Raw genomic sequence first — 19,378 nt, 5'->3', positions numbered from 1 at the left:
AGAGGCCTTCTAGGAGACCGACGGGAGTGGACACTGGGGCTGGGGGCACGGGAGTGACTCCGGGCCCCTGCGGGCCCGGAGCAGCTGCAGACCGCGTGGCCCTCAGGGCTGTCCCGGGAGCGCTCCCGTCGGGCGTCCCTTTTGGGACCGGCCCCTGGGGCGTTCTGGGCGTGGCCATGCTCAGTCACGTTCCCGAGACGAGGTCTGCGCGGAGAATGGTGACTCCACAGCCTCAGGCTGTTTCCTAACGACGTGAGTTCAGGTGTGTAGACCGGACACCGCCGTCAGCCGAGGACCGACGTGCGGGCTCTGGGGACTAGGACACTGGCGATGGAGGGATGGCGTGTCCTCTGAGCCTCGGTTTCCTCCCTTGGTGGCTGTGACCAGACCTGTGGGCTGCATGGTAAATCAGCGCATCCCCGTTGGGCCGAGCACAAAATGGACCACGGTGTTTATGTTTGCTCGCCAGCACGTGGGCAGCGGTTGGCCAAACTGATTGGCTTGCAGAATGGCGAGGTGCAGCTCTCTCGTAAATAAACGGCTGTTCTTCCGGGGTTTTTTGTTTTAATTTTTCAGGACTCATTGGCCGCCAGAAAACAACAGCCTCACTAGCAGTAGACGAGGGCGCACGGCTTGTGAATTCTGGATGTTTTGTTGGTGTGAACTTACTTTGAGTCACATCGTTGGACCGGTAGTCCTGGGTTTAATGGCCATTTGCGTGTTATTTCTTTTGTCTTTTATTGTAACAATTTATGGGTACAACACTTTTCAAAGGCTAAAGTCAAGCTGTCTTTGTGCTGGTGGTGGTGGTGGTGGTGGTGGTGGTGGTTTTTGTAGCCCAGCCTGGCCTCAAACTGCTGGAGGTCCTCCTGGCTCTGCCTGGCTCTGCTTGGACTGCAGGTGTGCATCATCCACTCCCACCTAAGCTGAATTTTTAATGAAAACTCATCTTAGTACTTTACCGAATGGAGGCTTTCCTGAGATCACAACTTTGAAGGGTCCACAGCTATCTTCCCCAAACATTTGCTAGCTGATGTATAAATGTGACTATATTCTAACTGAAGCAATTTTAAGCTAGTGGAGGACTAGAACTGTATACGTGGCCATTTTTTCAAGGAGAGGTATCCTCTGATCCATAGTGGCCAAGCCCAGAAAGTGATTTCTAGCTCCCTCCTTCTCACACCTCCCATAGTTACCATTTGCTCAAGTGTATGTGAATTGTAAATAAAAATAACTTTAGAGGTCTGGTGGAGTGGCTCAAGTGGTAGGAGTGCTGGCCTAGCAAGCATGAGGCCCTGAGTTCAAACCCCAGTGCTACCAAAAAAAAATTATAACTTTAGAAAACATTCCCCCCCTATCTCCCCATTCACAGTACAGACAGGTGTATATCCAATAGTTTACTTTGCCTCTTTCTGTAACGTGTAAGAACACAGCCTGTGGTAGGCACCAGAGGGTCAAAAGCTGCTGCTTTTTATTGATCTATAACATGAGTTATGTGAAAAAAGTCCTTCCTAGGTAAACAAAAACTAAGGCTCCTTAGACACCTGTTCTCCATTGCTAACCATGCAAGCTCGCTCCCTTCCCTCCCCCTACCTTCTGATCTTTCACAATTCCCTGCTTTATTGCCTTAATCTATCTCAAAGTATGATGTCTGTTACTGTCCCCAGCTAGGGAAAAAAAAAGTCCCTGAGGATAGGGACATTTATCTTGTTTATTGTAATGTTCTGAATGTGGCTTAGGTGCTGCCTATCTTCTGACTGATAAAAGAACCCTAGTTTACATGTTTGTTGGTTTGCTTCCTAAATTGTCAGGTTTGCAGATAAATTTGCCTATTTAAGATTGAGCAGATTACTACTTTATTCAATGAAAGTTTGTAAAGGTTAAAAAGTATCCAGTATCACACCTGATTTTTTCTTCGATGTTTTTTTTTTTTCCCCTTCTCTCAATAAAAATATAAATTGTACAGAAGTCTTCCACCTACTCCTTCAGCCCTTCTCCCTCCTCTTTTCCTCTTCCTGGGAAAACACACTCTTAATAGTGTTGTTTTGTTTTCTTTCAACTCCTACTGGGCCACCTGTCTGCTTCCATAAACTGGGAGGACCTCAAAGTAGTCAGGAGGAAAAGAGCCTGTGGTCTAGATGGAAAGTGTTCTTGGTCCACAGACCCAGAACTTTGGATTCATGGCATCCAGATCCTCACGCAGAATGAGAGAAGTATTCGCCCAAAAATGTACAGAACAAGTTAGGGAAAGGAGGAATTTTTTAAAAGATGGAATGACAACAGTAAGGGCTGGGATGTTGCTTAGTGGTAAAGCACTTGTTTAGCATTCTGAAGGTCCTGGGTTGATGCCCAGTACCACAAAAACAACAAAACACTAGAGCCACTTCCTATAGGAAGCTTTCTTTGACTTTCCTTCACCTGCAAGGACTGTGGAACACTTACTTTGTTTATTTGTCAGACTTCCCTCCTACCCAGGATTTGGAAGCAAAGTTTTGTCCTTAGAGTTCCAGCAACCAGCACTGTGCTTTGGATCCTGGGAAGATGCTTAACAAATATTTCTGAAATAACTGAAGGAAAATCTAGCAGTCATCTTTTAAAGTGAAAGTACCAAAATGAATAAGAAACCTAAGCCCTGCCTTCTCCAGCTAAGCACATGGCATGAGGTTATGGTTTAATTACAGCAACATCCTAACTGAAATTTTCAGTGACTGTTCTGATTTTTTTAATTTCAGGCTCCTCCAAGTACAGCACACTCTGTACTAGAGAGAAGGGTTACACCCACCTGCCGCAGGGCCTAAGACAAATTTCTAGTTCCTTTCCCCACCCAGTGTTGTTTCCAGCTGTAATGTTGCTCGGCAACTTTTGCAGAATCTACATGCTTGTGGTAATGTTGTAATAACTGAGTAAAAATCTTGCCTGCAGCTGTGGAGAGAACAAACTTAACCTGTTTGTCTTCCTTGGATCCATGACTTAGCAAGTAACAGGTTTTAATGCCACTGTTGTCAGCCTATTCACCTTCCTTTGCAGCAAAATAAGCAAGATTCTTGCCCTGAAGATTTATAATCAAGAGTCATAAATCACCCTCTCAAGTACTTTATTTTATTTACTTATTTTTGGCAGTGTGGAATTTGAACCCAGGACCTCACATTTGCTAGGCAAGCACTATTTTTTGGGCAATACTGAGGTTTAGACTCAGTGCTTCATGTTTGCTAGGCAGGCACTCTACCAGTTGAGCCAGTCTATCAGCCCTTTTTTGTTAGGTATTTTCCAGTTAGGATCTCATTAACTATTTCCTTGGGTTGCTTCAAAATGATCCTTCTGATCTCTGCCTCCTGAGTAGCTAGGATTACAGGTGTGAGCCACCAGTGCCTAACTCTCAGCCCCTTTGCTTTAGTTATTTTTTAATAGGGTCTTACGTTTTTGCCTAGACCTGCCACCACCACACCCATCTTATTGGTTGAAATGGATGAGCTCACTAATTTTTTGCTTGGGCATGAGCCACAGTATCCTTCAATACTTTAAATACATATAGCCACTCTGCCAGCCTTGTGAATATTCTTAACAAAAGTTTTGCACTCTGAGTGAAATTCTTCAGAACTAAGAACTAATTTTTATCAGTGACGTAGTCATAGAAATGTTTCATTAGACTAGTGGGGCTTTACCCAAAGCTGAATCTTGTTTATGCTTTTGATTCTGGAGAAATAATCAGTTTATCTCTAAAGAACCTACTATGATAGATTTCTGATTTTTAAACAAAGCCATGTTGATCAAATCTCAGATTTTCACTTAGATATGCTGAAGTAGTTCAACTGTATTCTTCATCTTCCCTGTTATCTTTACGTTTCCCCTTCTGCTTGTTCTCTCAACAAAACTTACTTCAACTCAGCTCTGTTACCCACTGCCACTTGGCCCCAGGAATCTAGGTCTTAGCCTGGAATGTGGTAACTCCTCACACTGTTCTCAGGTATAGGTTAGATTTCTCTACTTTGTCCTTTGTTTAATACCCCTGCTGGATGGGGTTATTTGGGCATTTTACCACACGTACACCCTGAGAGTACAGTGTAATAAAATCCAGTTCTTCTTTAGTTATTTAATGGATTAAACATGAGATTAGTATGGCCCCTTGCAAGGTTCAGAAAACAAGTGTGCTTTTGACAATAGCAGTGCTGTTTGAAAATAATCTACATTTGTTTATAGCATTTACAATTAGTAAATGTAACATGTGATTCCTGATGTCCTCAAAATAAGTTTACTTAATATGGGTAGACATTTGAATTGTGCACAACCAGCTAGGATAATCAGAACAGAGATAGAATCCATGTAAGAACAACTTGAGAAGCATAATTTGAGAAAGGTGACTAGTTGAGAACTCATAGTTTAGTGAGATAAACATTATTTCTTGTCATGCCTAATTAATCTTCAGGAACTACTACCATACTGTTTTCCATTTATCTTTCTAATATCTATATAAATTAGATCAAAGACAGATTTCATTATTATCCTTTAGATATGAATTTTATGGATTTTATGGATTCTGTACAAAAACCGAGGACCTAAGATTCTCATTCAGGTTTTGTTTGAGGTCTTAAGGTAGGAGAGACCATGCTAGGGTTTTTAGGTTGTGTGTGTGCCTACACAATACCTTGACTATCACCAGCCTTATTAGTGGAAAGAGCCTTCAGGCTCCTAGTTATCTCATCAGCTCTCAATCTTTCATGGAAAGTCTTATAATCAATCAGGTGGTGATACTAACTGCAAGACCTTTCTCAAGAGAAAATATCTCTGACCACATCATTCCTGGATAAGAGGAGTTCTCAACCAACATGTTTTAAAACTATAGCTTTTTGAAGCAGTTAGCCAGGACATTATGCTTCCTGTTTTGTTTTGTTTTGTTTTGCAGTACCGAGATGAATACCTAGGGCCCTGCACATGCTAAGTGAGCACTCTACTACTGAACTACATATTTGACATAACTCCCTTTTCTCCTCTTATTTATTTAATTTTGGTGGGACTGAGGTTTGAACTCAGGACTTCACATTTGCAAAGCAGGTGCTCTACTACCTGGCCAAATCTCCATCCCAGTTTGCTCTGGTTATTGTGGAGATGGGGGGGGGGTCTCACAAAGTATTTGCCTGGGCTGGCCTTGAACCTGGATCCTCTCAAATCTCAGCCTTTCAAGTAACTAGGATTACAGGAATGAGCCACTGGCACCTGGCTTCAATGTTTGTTTGTTTGTTTGGTAGGTTTTTTATTTTCGTAGTACTGGGATTTGAACATGGGGCTTTTGCTCTTGCTGGACAAGTACTACCACTTCAGCCACACATACAGCCCTTTTTGCTTTAGTTATTTTTTTCAAATAAGGTCTTGCAATTTATGCCCAGACTAGCCTGGATCACAGATCCTTTTACCTTGTAGCTGGAATGACAGGCACTCACAACCATGCCAGCTTTTATTGATTGAGATGGGGTCTCATGAACTTTTTGCCTGGGCTCATCTCAAACTGAGATCCTTTGGATTGCCATCTCCTAGAGTAGCTAGGAATCTAAGTGTGAGCTACTGCACAGGCTTCCTGTATACTTTTAATGAGTTTGAGTAGCGAAAAAACTCATTTCACAGAAAGGTCACAAACAGGGAATCACAGATCAACAGGCTAGCCGCTCAAAGCCAAGTGGTAGAGCTCTTGCCTAGCAAGCATGAGGCCCTGAGTTCAAACTCCATACTGCAAAACACACACTCAAGACAAAACAAAAACAGGGCAGTGCTGAGGTTTGGCTCACACAGTAAAGCTCCTGTGTCCTGAGTTCAGAGTCCATCACAAAAACACACACACACAGAGCAATCAGGTAATTGACTAATTGCTTGTCCCTTGGATTCCTGACTTGTATAGGAAATGACCTGGATGGACAGGAGGAATGAGGACAGCCCACTGTTTGCTGGCCACATTATAATTATTTGAAACAACTTTCTTGAAATTACTATAGCATAAAAGATGTGATGACTCTTCTCCAGTGAGTCAAGGAGCCCTGCCTCATTAGGGGAGGGAAAGGAGATAAGACAGCCGTGTCTGTGCTGGTCTTTTGTTAGCAACAGGAGCATGTTTGGGGATTGCTGTGTTTTGATGACTCAGTGTGAGTCACCTTTAAAGTTCTATAAAAGGCCTTGTTCAGGTCAGACAGGATTGAGGATCTCATCCAGCAGTAAGCTGGGTAGAGTGACATGATCAGTGAACTGGAAGCATAAGTGCATACATAATAAAAATACATTAGTTCTTAAATTCAGAGATAAACTTTACTTAGAACCATCTATTGAGTGTCTACCATTCAAGTACCATCTTTAGCCTGCCAACTGCATGTTACCTTTAAACAGGTCAGAAGATGAGAAATGTCCTAAATACTACAAAGAGCAGGGTACTTTGGAAAGGCTGGGAGAGGGGAGGATATTTTTAGTGGTGGCTATATGATAGCCACTGAGTTCAGTGGCTTTACATCTTGTTTCCTTTATAGATGAAAAAATGAAAAACATTGAGCTGAGAATATAGCTCAAAAGTGTATCTGCTTAACAAGGCCCTGCACCAAAGTGGGGGGAATCTAACAAGATTAAAAATGCCCACATAGGGCTGGCAGAGGGGCTTAAGTGGTAAAAGTGCCTGCCTTGCAAGCATGAGGCTCTGAGTTCAAACCCTACTGCCACAAAAAAAAAAAATTGCCCACATACACAACCATATAGCTAGCATTAATGAAGAGACTATCTATGTATCTACATAGATATATGTAGGTATATATATATTCTTCCTTCCTCCTTCCCTCCCACCCTTCCTTCCTTCCTTTTCCTTCTGTACTATGGTTTGAACTTAGGGCCATGTGCATGCCAGGCAGGAGCTTTACCACTTGAGCCACACCCCCAGCCCAGGACTGTTGAAGCAGGATAAATCAGGGAAAATGAGGCATAAAAAAACAACAGCAGCCAGGAATTCAGAGGTAACACTGTATTAATAAATAGCTTGGTTAAAAGCACACAGGCACTATTTTCTTTGCTTTAAGTCTTATACTCATTCCCTCAATAAGCTATACCATTTAGTAAAAAGAGAAAGAAGAAAAGAGCAGTTCACTCCCTGTGACCTTGCCCAAATAATAAGCGTGCTCTGAAAACTCACTAAGAGTATATTAAAGACACTTATCCTGGAGAAAAAAAAAAATGCCTGAGAAAATGACTTCTCTGGCATAAAAAGTGTTTACAAAGATGGACACCTGTCTTAAAGGGAGCATCCTTTGTTTAACCTTGAAATTTCTGGTTCCAACTGATAAAACAGTGTAACAGCAAGAATGATTAAATACACAAGGTGTCAAAACAAAGGGGAGCACTTATCCTAAGGTAAATTTGAGACACCCCCACTGTACTTTTTCACTCTAAATATTGCTGACATTAGAGCACTCATTACACCTTTTATCAGATACGCTGGTACCCATGTCTGGGCTATGTTCTATCTATCTTTGCTTTGCTTGACTAATAAACTTTCTTGTCTCTACCTAAATGTGTCCTAAAGTCCTTTTTTGCAACCACATCACAAACTCAGTACCCAAGGGTCAGGCGGAGGCCTCCCCCTTTCAGAGACCTCCTCACTGGTTCTAATAACAATGTGATTTCTTGTCAACATACAAACCATAGTTCTCAGCCATCAGGCTTCCTAATTCCTGTATTACTCCTACCCCAGTAATAAAGGGGTAAGATGAAGGGCAAGAATTAATTAGGAGACAAAAAGCAGTGTCACTAGCCCCAGCTGGTGAACCAAGCTAATTAGGCAGTGTGATGTCCAGAGTCTTCCATCTAGACAGCAGGACACACAGTGATAGCATGAATGTGGGAAGTGGATCCAGAGGGAATCACTTGCATCTTTACTTTTTTGTTTCATCCTAAAACCCAAATGTATTTTAAATTCTCTTACCAAGGCAAAAGATTGCATGGACAAGTAGAGTGGCTCAAGTGGTAGAGCGCATGCCTGGTAAGCTCCAAGTTCTGAGTTCAATCCCCAGTACTATTAAAAAAAAAAAAAAAAAAGAGAGATTTCAAAGTTTGATATTCTGTGTCCTGAAGGTTATGCATTCTTGTCCACTATTGGGGTGGGTATGACTTGGTGCTACACCCCCAGTCCATTTTGCTCTGGTTATTTTATTGGAGACGGGGGGGTCTCTTGAACTATTTGCCTGGGCTGGCCTCAAACAGGGATCATCCTGATCTCAGCCTCTCAAGTAGCTAGGATTACAGGTGTGAGCCACCAAAGCCCAGCAATTGGTGCCATTTTTAAAAAGATTGGTTTGGCAATTTCTGAAGCAACTTAAATATTCAAAACATTTTTTTGAGGTACTGGGGATTGATCCCAGGGTCTAGAGTATGCTAAACAAGCACTTTTACCACTTGAGCCATGCCCCTACTCAAATACTTGCACTTTTTGACACAGCAAGCCCTGCTGAAAAACATTTGTACAGATTTACAAAAATATATAAAGAATGTTTATTGCTATAGTATTAGTTTACTCAGTAAATACTTAGTGAGATTCTCCTATGGGACCAACATGCTTCTGGGAACACAACAATAACACATAACAGAGCCCTTTCATGACATTTTTTGGGGGCGGGGAGGAGTTCAAGATAGGAGTTTTGCTATGCAGCCCAAACATGCAAGGCTTGAACTTGTGATCCTCCTGCCTCAGCTTCCTGAGTGCTAGGATTTCAGGCCTGCACCACTGTGCCTGGCTTCTTTCATAAAAATTTTTTGTAGTAAAAATAATAGTAAAGTTTATTAGGAAAGAAATTTAGTATAAAAGTACAAAAGTGGGGAGAAGTGCAGGAAATAGGAGTAGAGAGACTCATTTTTGAGGTCTCTAGTGAAGATACACACATGTAAGTAAACAAACGCCTGTTTTGATACCACAACTGCAAGCCACTCAAATGTGCATGACATATTGTATAACTGTGGCTTGCAAAATAATAAACCAGAGCTACAAGATAAAAAAAAAATGTATGATAGACTAAAAAACAGTTGCCAAACTGTATGATTCTATTTTTTAAAAAAATTAAAAATCGATCCAAAGCCAATGTATTTATCTCAGGGAAAACATGTAAAGACAAGTTGTTAAAAAAAAAAGTCCTGATGACATGGTAAGACTCCATTAGAGGGATTGGACGAATGGCTCAACTGGTAGAGTGTCTGCCTAGCAAGTATGAGGCCCTGAGTTCAAACTCCAGTACCAAAAAAAAAAAAAAAAGACTCCATTAGAACTAAAGGGAACCAGTCCTAGGTCAGCTGGAGGAATGCAAGGAAGGCTGAGCTTCTTCATGTGCCTTGTTGGTCTTACTGAGTGACAGTCTTGGTTGATGTCTGCAGTCTCCAATCACTAACTGGTAACTGACTCACATTGGTTTGTGCACTAATAAAGGCGTTATTGTTGCATTGAAAAAAAAAAGTCTTAACTTCTAATGGATTGAATGAGGCATAAAAATGTCCAAGTGCCAGGAGGAAGGACTGTCCTTAGTGTTCTCCTTCTCTCTCTTTCTTTACCACTTGAGCCATGCTGCCAAACCCTTTGCTATCTGTAAAACAGGAGTAGGCTGATGGAATTGTGACACACTTCTGAAGATCTTGGAGCTCTCCTCTCCTTCAGGTCTCTAAGTCTGAGCCCCCTTTGTAATTCTTCGCTTCCCCACGCTCTCTCTGTCCTCTGGCTTTGCTGTTGGGAAAGGAGCCTCTGCCTCTGTTCTCAATCTGTTTACTTCTTGGGGCCTGGCCTTCCCGCCTGTCTGCCACAAGCAGCTTTGTGCTCTGGCTGCGGTCTGTGGAGGAGGTGCTGATAAGGAAAAGGGTTTCCTGGCCCCTGCTGGCTCATTATAGCCTCGCTTCTAAGTGCAGCCTAAAGGGCTTTGTCCCAGGTTACCCTAGAGTATTAGGATTGCTTACCACAGCCCGCCCAGCATTGGCTGGTTCGCCAATCTTCCATTTAAGGTATTTGAAGCAGCCAGTTCTTCTGTGTTCCAGGCCCATCAGCACTCTCACCCTCGCCACCAAGCTCTGCGGACTTTCAGGGCCCTGTGTGGAGGAGGAGGGGTGGGGGGAGCGGAAAGGGGAGAGGGAGGGAGGGGGGAGGAGGAACAGAAGAGCAAAAGTGGCCAGTTTAAAAAAAAAAAACATGTAAAATATAGAAAGAATATTCTGTGCTCTTGTGTTGTTTTCAACAATAATTCATTTGGTTCTTTTGGATTTCTAAGTAGACAATCATATAATTGATGACAATTCTCTCTTTCTAGTATTTTGATCTTTATTTTATTGTCTAATTGCATTAACTAGCACTTCCAGAAAAAGCATCAAGTAAGTGAGGAGCTGAACACCCTTGTCTTGCTCCTGACTTTACTGGGGTTAGTAAGAATAATAGTGGTTGGGGAGAGGGGGCTGGAAGCATGGCTCAAAGGGTAGAGCACCTGCCTAACGAGTGGGAAGCTCTAGGTTCAACCCCAAATGCTGCCAAAATAAATAAATAAGGACTAACAGTGGTTGATGAGGTATGAGGTATGTATGCTTATTGTGCAAGTGTATGTGCGGAAGATTTCCATCTGTATCATGTTAAAGATGTATCCTACCCTTTATCACTCAGAATATTTATGAAGAGTAAATATTAAATTATATCAGAATTTTAGTTTCTCTTTATTATTTTTTTTCTCGTTTTATTTATTTATATTGTGAATTAGGTTAATGGATTTCCTTATATTACACCTCTCTTTCCTTTTTTCCTGAAATAAACCAAGTCAAGTTCTTTTCAAAATGTACTGCACAAGTAGGGTCATATTTTCTAGGCTTCTTGTATCTACATTTATAAATTATATTAGTCCATAATTCTTCTGTTGTACAATGGGAAATTTTGGCTTGAAATATGGAGGTGTTTATTTATTTGTTTGTTTGTTTTAAGAGATGCTGCCTTGATCCCCTGGCCTCAAGTGATTCTCTTCAGCTTCCAGAGGAGGGCAGGCCACCTCACTCAGTTTCGCTTACTTCTTTTTCTTTTCTTTTCTTTCTTTTTTTTTTTTTTGCTGTACTGGCTCTTGAACTCAGGGCCTTCACCTTGAGCCACTCCACCAGCCCTATTTTTATGAAGGTTTTTTTTTGAGATAAGATCTCGCCAACTATTTGCCTGGGCTGGCTTCAAATCACAATCCTCCTGATCTCTGTCCCCTAAGTAGCTAGATTACAGGTGTGAGCCACCAGATGGCTTTCTCCTTTCTTTCTTTTTTTTCTTTTTTTAATGCAGTACTGGGGCTTGAACTCAGGGTCTCACACTTGGTAGGCAGGCATTCTACCACTTGACCCCTCATCAGCCTTTTTTGTGTTGGGTGTTTTCAAAATAGGGACTTGTGAAATATTTGCTAGGGCTGGCTTGAAGCACAATCCTCCCTGAATAGACTTAATAGTACGAAAAGTGATTAATTCCCTGAAAAGTTTTCAAAGAAGCTGCTGCTGAACCTAAGTTGTGATTTTTTTTTTTTTTAACTCAGGGCCTCACAATTGCCAGGCAAGTGCTCTACCACATGAGCCATATCCCCACTCCTGTTTGTTTTAGTTTGTTTTCAGATAGGGTTTCCATAGTTTTTGCCTGGTGGGGGAGTTCGGTCTTCTGCTACCTCAGCCTCCCAGTTAGCTGAGATTACAGCTACGCACTGCCGAGTCCGATTTTGTACGCATGCGCGTTTGTACCTGTGTATGTTTAGTATAGCTTTTGACAGCTTTCATCCACCGTTATTTATCTACAGATTTTCTAGTTTTCGAAGTCCCTGTTGGTAATTTACGATTCCTTGAATATTGTCTGTTTCATTCAGGTTTTTAAACTGTATTAGCGTGGAATTAGACAAAGTATTCTCTTGTAATTCTCATCATTTCCTCTATACTGATGGTTATAAACACTTCTTCATTCCAAATTTGCTTAGTTATGTGGTTGGTTTGTTTTCTGTTTTGTGGTGACTGAACGCAGGGCCTTGTGCTACTAGGCAACCCCTCTTTCTTCAATGTCTTTCCTTCTCTCCTCTCTCTCTCTCTCTCTCTCTCTCTCCCCTCCCACCCGCCTTCCTTCCTTCTTTCCTTATTGCCTAGTGATTTGTCAGTTTTCTTGAGTGCTTCCTCCCTCCTCAAAGAATCATATTTTGGGTTTATTCACCGATCACATCTTTTTTTTCTTTTTTTTTAAATAATTCAAAATGGCCTCCTACAATTGTGGTTCAAAGCCAGCCTGGAGGAAACCAGCTCAGGCAACTACTTCACATGACCCTATCTCAAAAGAACCCATCACAGAAAAGGGCTGGTGGAGCGGCTCAAGGTGTAAGCCCTGAGTTCAAGTCCCGGTACAGCCAGAAAAAAAAGGCCTCCTATATTCTGTAGCTTATGGCCGTTTCCTCCATCTTCAAGGCACATCACTCCAACCTCTGTTACCACATGTCTGTCTCTGTCTCCTGCTGTATCCGTTTATAAGTACCATGTGAAAACCTGAGGCCCACCCGGACGATCCCAGGACAGTCTTACCATCTCAAGATCTTAATTTAGTCACATCTGCAAATCCCTTTTGCCATATAAAATAAGAACCAACAGCTTCTGGAGATGAGACTATGGCCATAGAAAGGAAGGTACATTACTCCGCCTCCCACATCCTGTGAGCAGCCTGTCCTAAGACTCTCTGGAGCAGCCCACCCAGAACTGGTCCACACACCCTGGGGCCAGGAGGAGCCCTGGGCAACAGAACTCCTGTGATTTATCTGAACAGGTCTCCTTTAGGCTGTTTCAAATTTCAGCTATTATGAGTATCCTTGGCATCCAGTCAGGATCCTGTGTGAGCTTAGCCTTAGGACACATAATTAGGAGGAAAATTGCTAGGTCAAAGGAATGTGCACTTTAAACCTATTTCCTTAAATCTTTGCCAACAACATCAGCAACTTTTTTTTTCTTGGGGGAGGGGAGAGATGATGGGGATTAAACCCAGGACTTTGTGCATGCTTGGCAAGTGTTCTACCACCGAGCTACCCCAAACCCATCAACTTTACTGATATTTATCAGTTTGATAGGTAAACAATGGGATTTCAATATAGGGGTTTTTTCATCTTTTTATTTTTATTCTTTTTTTTTGTGGGACTGGGGTTTGAACTCACATCTTTTTATTTTGAAATCACTTCAGTATAGTTTTAATGTTGATTCCTCTCATTACAAGTGAACCTATGCAGCTTTTCATGTGTCCTTCCTATGATTTATTGGGCCCTTGCACACTCCATCTGAAGCCACGGTCAACAGTGGCAATTAGGCAAAGAGTGGTGTCATAGTATTAAAGCATCCCAGGAGGGTAATGATGGATGGAGAACTCAGAGGCAATGAAGAAAGAGGTGAGTCTGCAGGCTTAAGACCCCTGCTTCCAGGCCCCACTTCCAAACCAAGAAGGAACCCTTGGGGTTCTGCTGGGATAAACTTAGTTTAGTAATCTGGGATCCAGGAGAGGAGATCAAGGCAGAGTCAGTCAATCCTCAGTTACAAGGCCAGAGCCTCCTTATTGGACTTGGGTCCAAGGGCAAGGCAGCAAAAACCACAGACTGGGTAATTTATAAAGAAAGGAAACCTTGTCTCACAGTTCTGGGGATGTAAATGTCCAAGACTGAGGGTCACATCTGGTAAGGGTCTTCTTTAATTTTTTTTGGTGGTACCAGGGTTTGAACTCTGGGCCTCACACTTGCTAGCAAGGTGCTCTACCACTTGAGTCACTGCACCAGCCCACTAAGGGTCTTCCTGCTGCATCATAACACATGGAAGGTATCCTATGGCAATGCAAGAAGCTGTTCAAGACAGAAAGCCTGGGTGCTAAAGTGATCCTTTTAACAGGAGCCTACTCCCCCATTACTTCATTCACCTCCAATCACCTCTTAAAGATCTCATTTCTTGCTGGGCACCTGTAATCTAACTACAGGATCAGAGGGAGAGATCAGGACGATTGCATTTCGAAGCCAGCCTGAACAAATAGGTGGAAAGACCCTATCTTGAAAACACTCAATACAAAAAAGGGTTGGCAGGATGGCTCAAGTGGTAGAGTACCTGCCCTACAAGTGTGAGGCCCTGAGTTCAAACCCCAGTACTACCAAAACAATAAAAATCTCATTTCATAATACTACTACAATGCAATTGGTGGCAATTTTGGAGGGGACATTCAAACTATAGCAATACCTTATTCTTTCCAGTCATGTCTGGCCCTGGTGCCCTGAAATAGGCTCTGCCTGAGATTTATAGAGTGCCACCACCCTGCCTATCCATTAGAACTGGTCCGAGGAGTATGAACCGGTACTGGAGTAAGTGACCGGGGTGGGGGAATCTTTAGGCCTGACAGAGCTTTTTCTGTGTTTGTGTGAAATGGTATTTAGTCCTCCAAACCTTCTAATCACAGCATACAACCTGGATCTAGACAACAATGGTTATAAAGCCAAAAGTGGGTGCCAGATTGTGTAAGGAGACAAAACTAGTCTCCCAGGTCTGGCATAAGCATTTCTTCCTTAGCGACATCCCAATGACCCGAGGAGGTTGGCTGTCATGGTCCCTCTCTTCTTATCAGTCACCCTTTTTTCTCCCAGCCCAAAATGATTTCCTTCAGGGTGTTGGAACTGAGAAAAAGATACATTCAAGTATGGTGCTTTGACATGCTGAGTACTTTGAATGATAGGGTGGGGGAGTGAAGAAGTCTCAGAACTGAGGTCCTTTTGGCCTTCTGTCACCACCCCTGTCTCACCCCCACCCGCTGGGTGCGGATGGCACACATCTGTCACCCCAGCACTCAGGAGGCTGAGGCAGGAGGATCAATATTCAAGGCCAGCGTGAGCTACAAAGCAAGAGCCTGTCTCTGTGGAGTGTTTTGTTTGTTTTTGTTTTTATATTTTTGTTGGTTGTCTATTTGTTTTGCTCTTTTGGGACAGGATGTCACTTTGTGGCCCAGGCTAGTCTGCAATCAATCCACTTCCTCAGTCTCCTGAGTGTTGGGAGTATAGGTATGTACCACAACACCCATCTTGGCCTTTCTTTGATACTCATGTCTCCAGTCGCCTTTTCCCTATTAATCTGTCTGTTGTCAGTTTATCTCATCGGACTCAATTATTAAACCTTTGGAGGGAATTTCCCTTTGCCCCTATAAAGGTTAGAGAGAAGACTGTCAGGGTCAGCGCCAGGCTAGTTCATCTGTCCCGGAAGGAAGTAGTGAGCAGTAGCTGGCTTGGCTGTGCATTGCTTCCTGACCCTCCATAGCACATCCGGCTGATGGCCCAGTGCCCACCTCCTGCCTCTTTGTGAGCCAGTTCTTTCCATCAATTTGCTGGGTGCTGATGACTCCCGTCTGTAATCCCAACTACTCAGGAGGCAGAGATCGTGAGGATTGCAGTTAAAGCCAGGCCCCGACAAATAGTTCATGAGACCTGTCTTGAAAATACCCAATACACACACACAAAAAGATAAAAGATGCCACCAACTTCACAATAGTGAAGCCATCTTTGCAGAAAAAATGAAAAAGGGGCCACTTTTCAGTTGCTGCTGGCTTTCTGATAAAAAAAAAACAAAAACCAAAAACAGGAAGCAATTTCAGGATATTGGAAAACCCCTAAGGCAGAAGGAATCTGCCTGGTCAGGTTTATCTGGGTAAAACCTGGGATTAATTGGGAGCTGCTGCCAGTGGGACCTGCCTTCCCAGGACCCCTAATGTCACAACAGCTCTGTCACTGGTTTTGGAGCAAAGTTTGCCTATTCAAAAAGATAAAGCAACAACCCCCCAGGGAGATGGAGCAGGCAGATATTGCCTCTTTCCTTTTCCCATAGAAATGGCAGAATTTGTGTGATAGACTTTGGGACTGAGTCTGCAAGCCGGATGACCTGTTTCTCACACCACTTTTGAAGACTGGGGACCTTGAGGCAGATTAGTGGAGGTGCTCAGACCTGGAGAGAGTTTTCAGATGCCCAGGAGCCCTTGGCATCACAGGGAAACCTGCAGAGGTGACATCAGCTCAGGGGAGTTTAAGGATTGACTTTAGAGACAGAATCTCTTTTTCTTTTCTTTTCTTCCCCCTTTGGTCAGATGGGATTTGAACTCAGGGCTTTGCACTTGCAAAGCAGGCACTCTATCACTTGAGCCACACCTCAAGTCTGTTTTGCTCTGGTTATTTTGGAGATTGGGGCTCACAAACTGTTTGCCTGGACTAGCTTCAAACCTCAATTCTTTCAATCTCAGCCTCCCGATTAGCTAAAATTGCAGGTGGCAGCCACCTTTTTTTTTTTTTTTTTTTGGCAGGACTGGGGTTTGATCTCAGGGCCTCATGATTACTAAGGCAGTTGAGCCACATCCCCCAGCCCCGTCTTCCCCCCTTTTTGTTTTTAGTTATTTTTCCCTCTCTAGATAGTTTTCTTTTTTTGTCCTGGGCCAGTCTTAGCCTGTGATCCTCCTACCTAGCCCTCAGGCATAGCAGGACCACTGGCTGGCTACCTACATACAGCCTCAGGCTTGTTGGCTGAGATGGAAATCTCACTAACATTTTGCTGGGAGGGCCTGGAACCTCCATCCTCCAGGATTCTGCCTTCTTAGTAGCTGTGATTATAGATGTAAGCCACCTGGCTGGCCAGAATTTCATTTTCTTTCACCTGAATGCAAAAGAATAAGCAGAAAATACTTCTGCCAAATAGTCTTCATAGTTATCCATGCAATTTATCCTGATTTTTCGAGTGCTTTTCATGGTCAGTATGGCTCCCTGTCCCTCAATTTTGGTCATGGTCTGAAAGCAAAATGAAACTTCTGCCTGGAGAGTTGAGGTGTCTCTGTCTCCAGCCAGGTGAGTTTGGAGTGAGAGCAAACAGCTAGAGGTGAACTGTGTCTGTTCAAGGCCCTCAAGAGTTACAGGGAAGATTAAATTCCCAGTTGTTGTCAAGGAGCCCATAGTCTAAAAGAAGAAACAGATAATATAGATTCCACAAACACAAGTCACACACTACAGCAGAAAATGAAGGACTAAAAGGACACATTCCTCAGCTGGGCAGACTACATCGTCTGTGCGGCCAAGTGGTCAAAGAGTAGGAAAAAATGCTTTGGTGATGCATGCCTGTAATCTTTGCTACTCAGGAAGCAGAGATCAGCAGGATCATGGTTCAAAGTCAGTCTGGGCAAACAGTTTGAGAGATCCTATCTCGAAAAAAACCCACCACTAAAAGTGCTGATGGAGTGGTTCAGGTGGTACAGCGCCTGCCTAGCAAGGTGAGGCCCTGAGTTCAATCCTAGTGCCGCTAAAAAAAAAAAAAAGATCTGCATAAAGGCAGACAAAAAAAGACAAATATCGTGTGAACTGAGTTGCCTAGAGGAGTCAAATTCATAGAAAACAAATGGTGGTTGCTAGGAGCTGAGGGGAGGAAGGGGAACAGGGAGTTAGCCTTTTTAATGGGTACAAATCTTCCATTTAGGATGGTGAAAGTTCTGGAACTAGATGGCAGTGATGGCTGCATGACAATATGAGTGTACTAAGTGCTACTGAACTACACAATCAATAATGGTTACAATGGCTGGGCGTGATAGCTGCACGCTTGTAATCCCAGTGTTCTGGAGGCTGAGGCAGGAGGATTGAGAGTTTAAGGGCAGCCTGGCCAACAAAGTGAGACCCTATCTCAAAAAAAAAAAAAAAAAGGGGTTGAAATAGGCTGGGAGTATAGCTCGGTAGTGGAGTGCTTACCTAACGTGATGTGTGAGGCTCCAGCAGCTTCATCCCTAGCACTGAAAAATAAATAAATAGCCGGGCACTAGTGGCTCACATCTGTTTGCCTGGGCTGACTTAAAACAGAGATCCTTTCAATCTCAGCCTCCCAGGTAGCTAGGATTACACGCATGAGCCACTGGCACCCCACCTGGTTCCCCAAGTTTTTTGTGTTTTTTTTTTTGGTGGTCGTGGGATTTGAACTCAGGGCCTCATGCTTGCTAGGTGCTCTACTGCTTGAGCTACTCCATCAGCCCTTTTTTTGTGTTGGGTATTTTCTAGATAGGGCCTCCAGGGCTGGCTTTGAACTTTGATACTTCTGATCTTTGCCTCCTGATTCCCAAGTATCTTTAAAACTCAGAGCTACAGCACACTTGAAAGGGTAGGCAAGAGGCTGGCCCTGGGGAGACTTGGCTACTGCTGCATCCCTGCACCCAAAAGCACTGTGGTGCTGTCAGCCTTGAGTGGAGATGGCCACCACACCCTGCTCTACAGGTGCCAGCAGAGAGGGTGGCAGCAGTTATGAGGTAAGGATGAGAAGGAGAAGCCTAAATTGTGCATGGTGACACATGCCTGTAATCCTAGCACTTGAAGGCTGAGGCCAGCCTGGGCGATGTAACAAGACCTTGTCTCAAAAAAATCAGAAAAAGGAAGGAAGGAAGGAAGGAAGGAAAGGAGGGAGACATGCACCAATGCAGGGATTTCATGAACATATTTCACTATTTTGGCAGTATTGGAGTTTGAACTTAGAGCCTTGTGCTTGCTAGGCAAGCACTCTACCACTTGAGCCACACTGCCAGCCCTGGTGTTGATTATTTTTGAGATGGGGTCTTGCTTTATGTTCCAGTGGGCCTGGACTGCAGTCCTTTTTGTGCTTCCCTGCATAGCTGGGATGACAGCTGTACTCCACTATGCCAAGCCATTGCTTGAGATTGTGCCTCATGAACTTTTTGCCCAGGCTAGCCTTGAACTGTGATCCTCCCAGCGTCCACCTACCAAGTAGCTAGGATTACAGGATTGAGCCGCCACACCTGACATTTTCTTTTCTTTTCATTGGTGTATATTCAATTGTAAGGAAACATAAACTCAAATCTAAGTTTATTTTGAGAATTTCCAGAGGGCAATCACAGCGCATTATATTCTAAGTGCAGGATCCTTCTGGGAGTAGGGTCTTACTACTGTTTATACTCATGAAACCAGTCCTGTTCCTCAGGGAAAAAAAAGTTTGGAGAGTTCCCCTCATCCCCAGAAGAAACCCAAGTCTAGAAAGCTTTGCCTGCGGAGGGGGTAGAGGCAGCCAGTCTCCATTTCCCATGTTCTCGTTCCCTCGTTGGCAACAGCCTTCAGCTGTGCCCTCCTCGAGTGGTCTGCTTATAGTGGACTGCTCTGCAATCTTATCTGAGTCAGGAACTACTGGACAAGTTCCTTGGGTTGGTAAATGGAATTCAGCACATTTCAACACAAGATCCAGTTTCCCAAGTTGCTTACCTAGCCTCAGGTGGCCATGCAGGAAGGCCAGCATAATGTGAGGCTGGCCAGTTAGTTTGCCCCTGAAAGCTTGGGAGATGGATATGGGGGCAGGACAGATCTGGCCTGGCTGCGAC

This window comes from Castor canadensis, chromosome 1, assembly GCF_047511655.1.
Source record: "Castor canadensis chromosome 1, mCasCan1.hap1v2, whole genome shotgun sequence".
NCBI classification, from domain to species: Eukaryota; Metazoa; Chordata; class Mammalia; order Rodentia; family Castoridae; genus Castor; species Castor canadensis.
Note: the sequence above shows the minus strand (reverse complement) of the source record.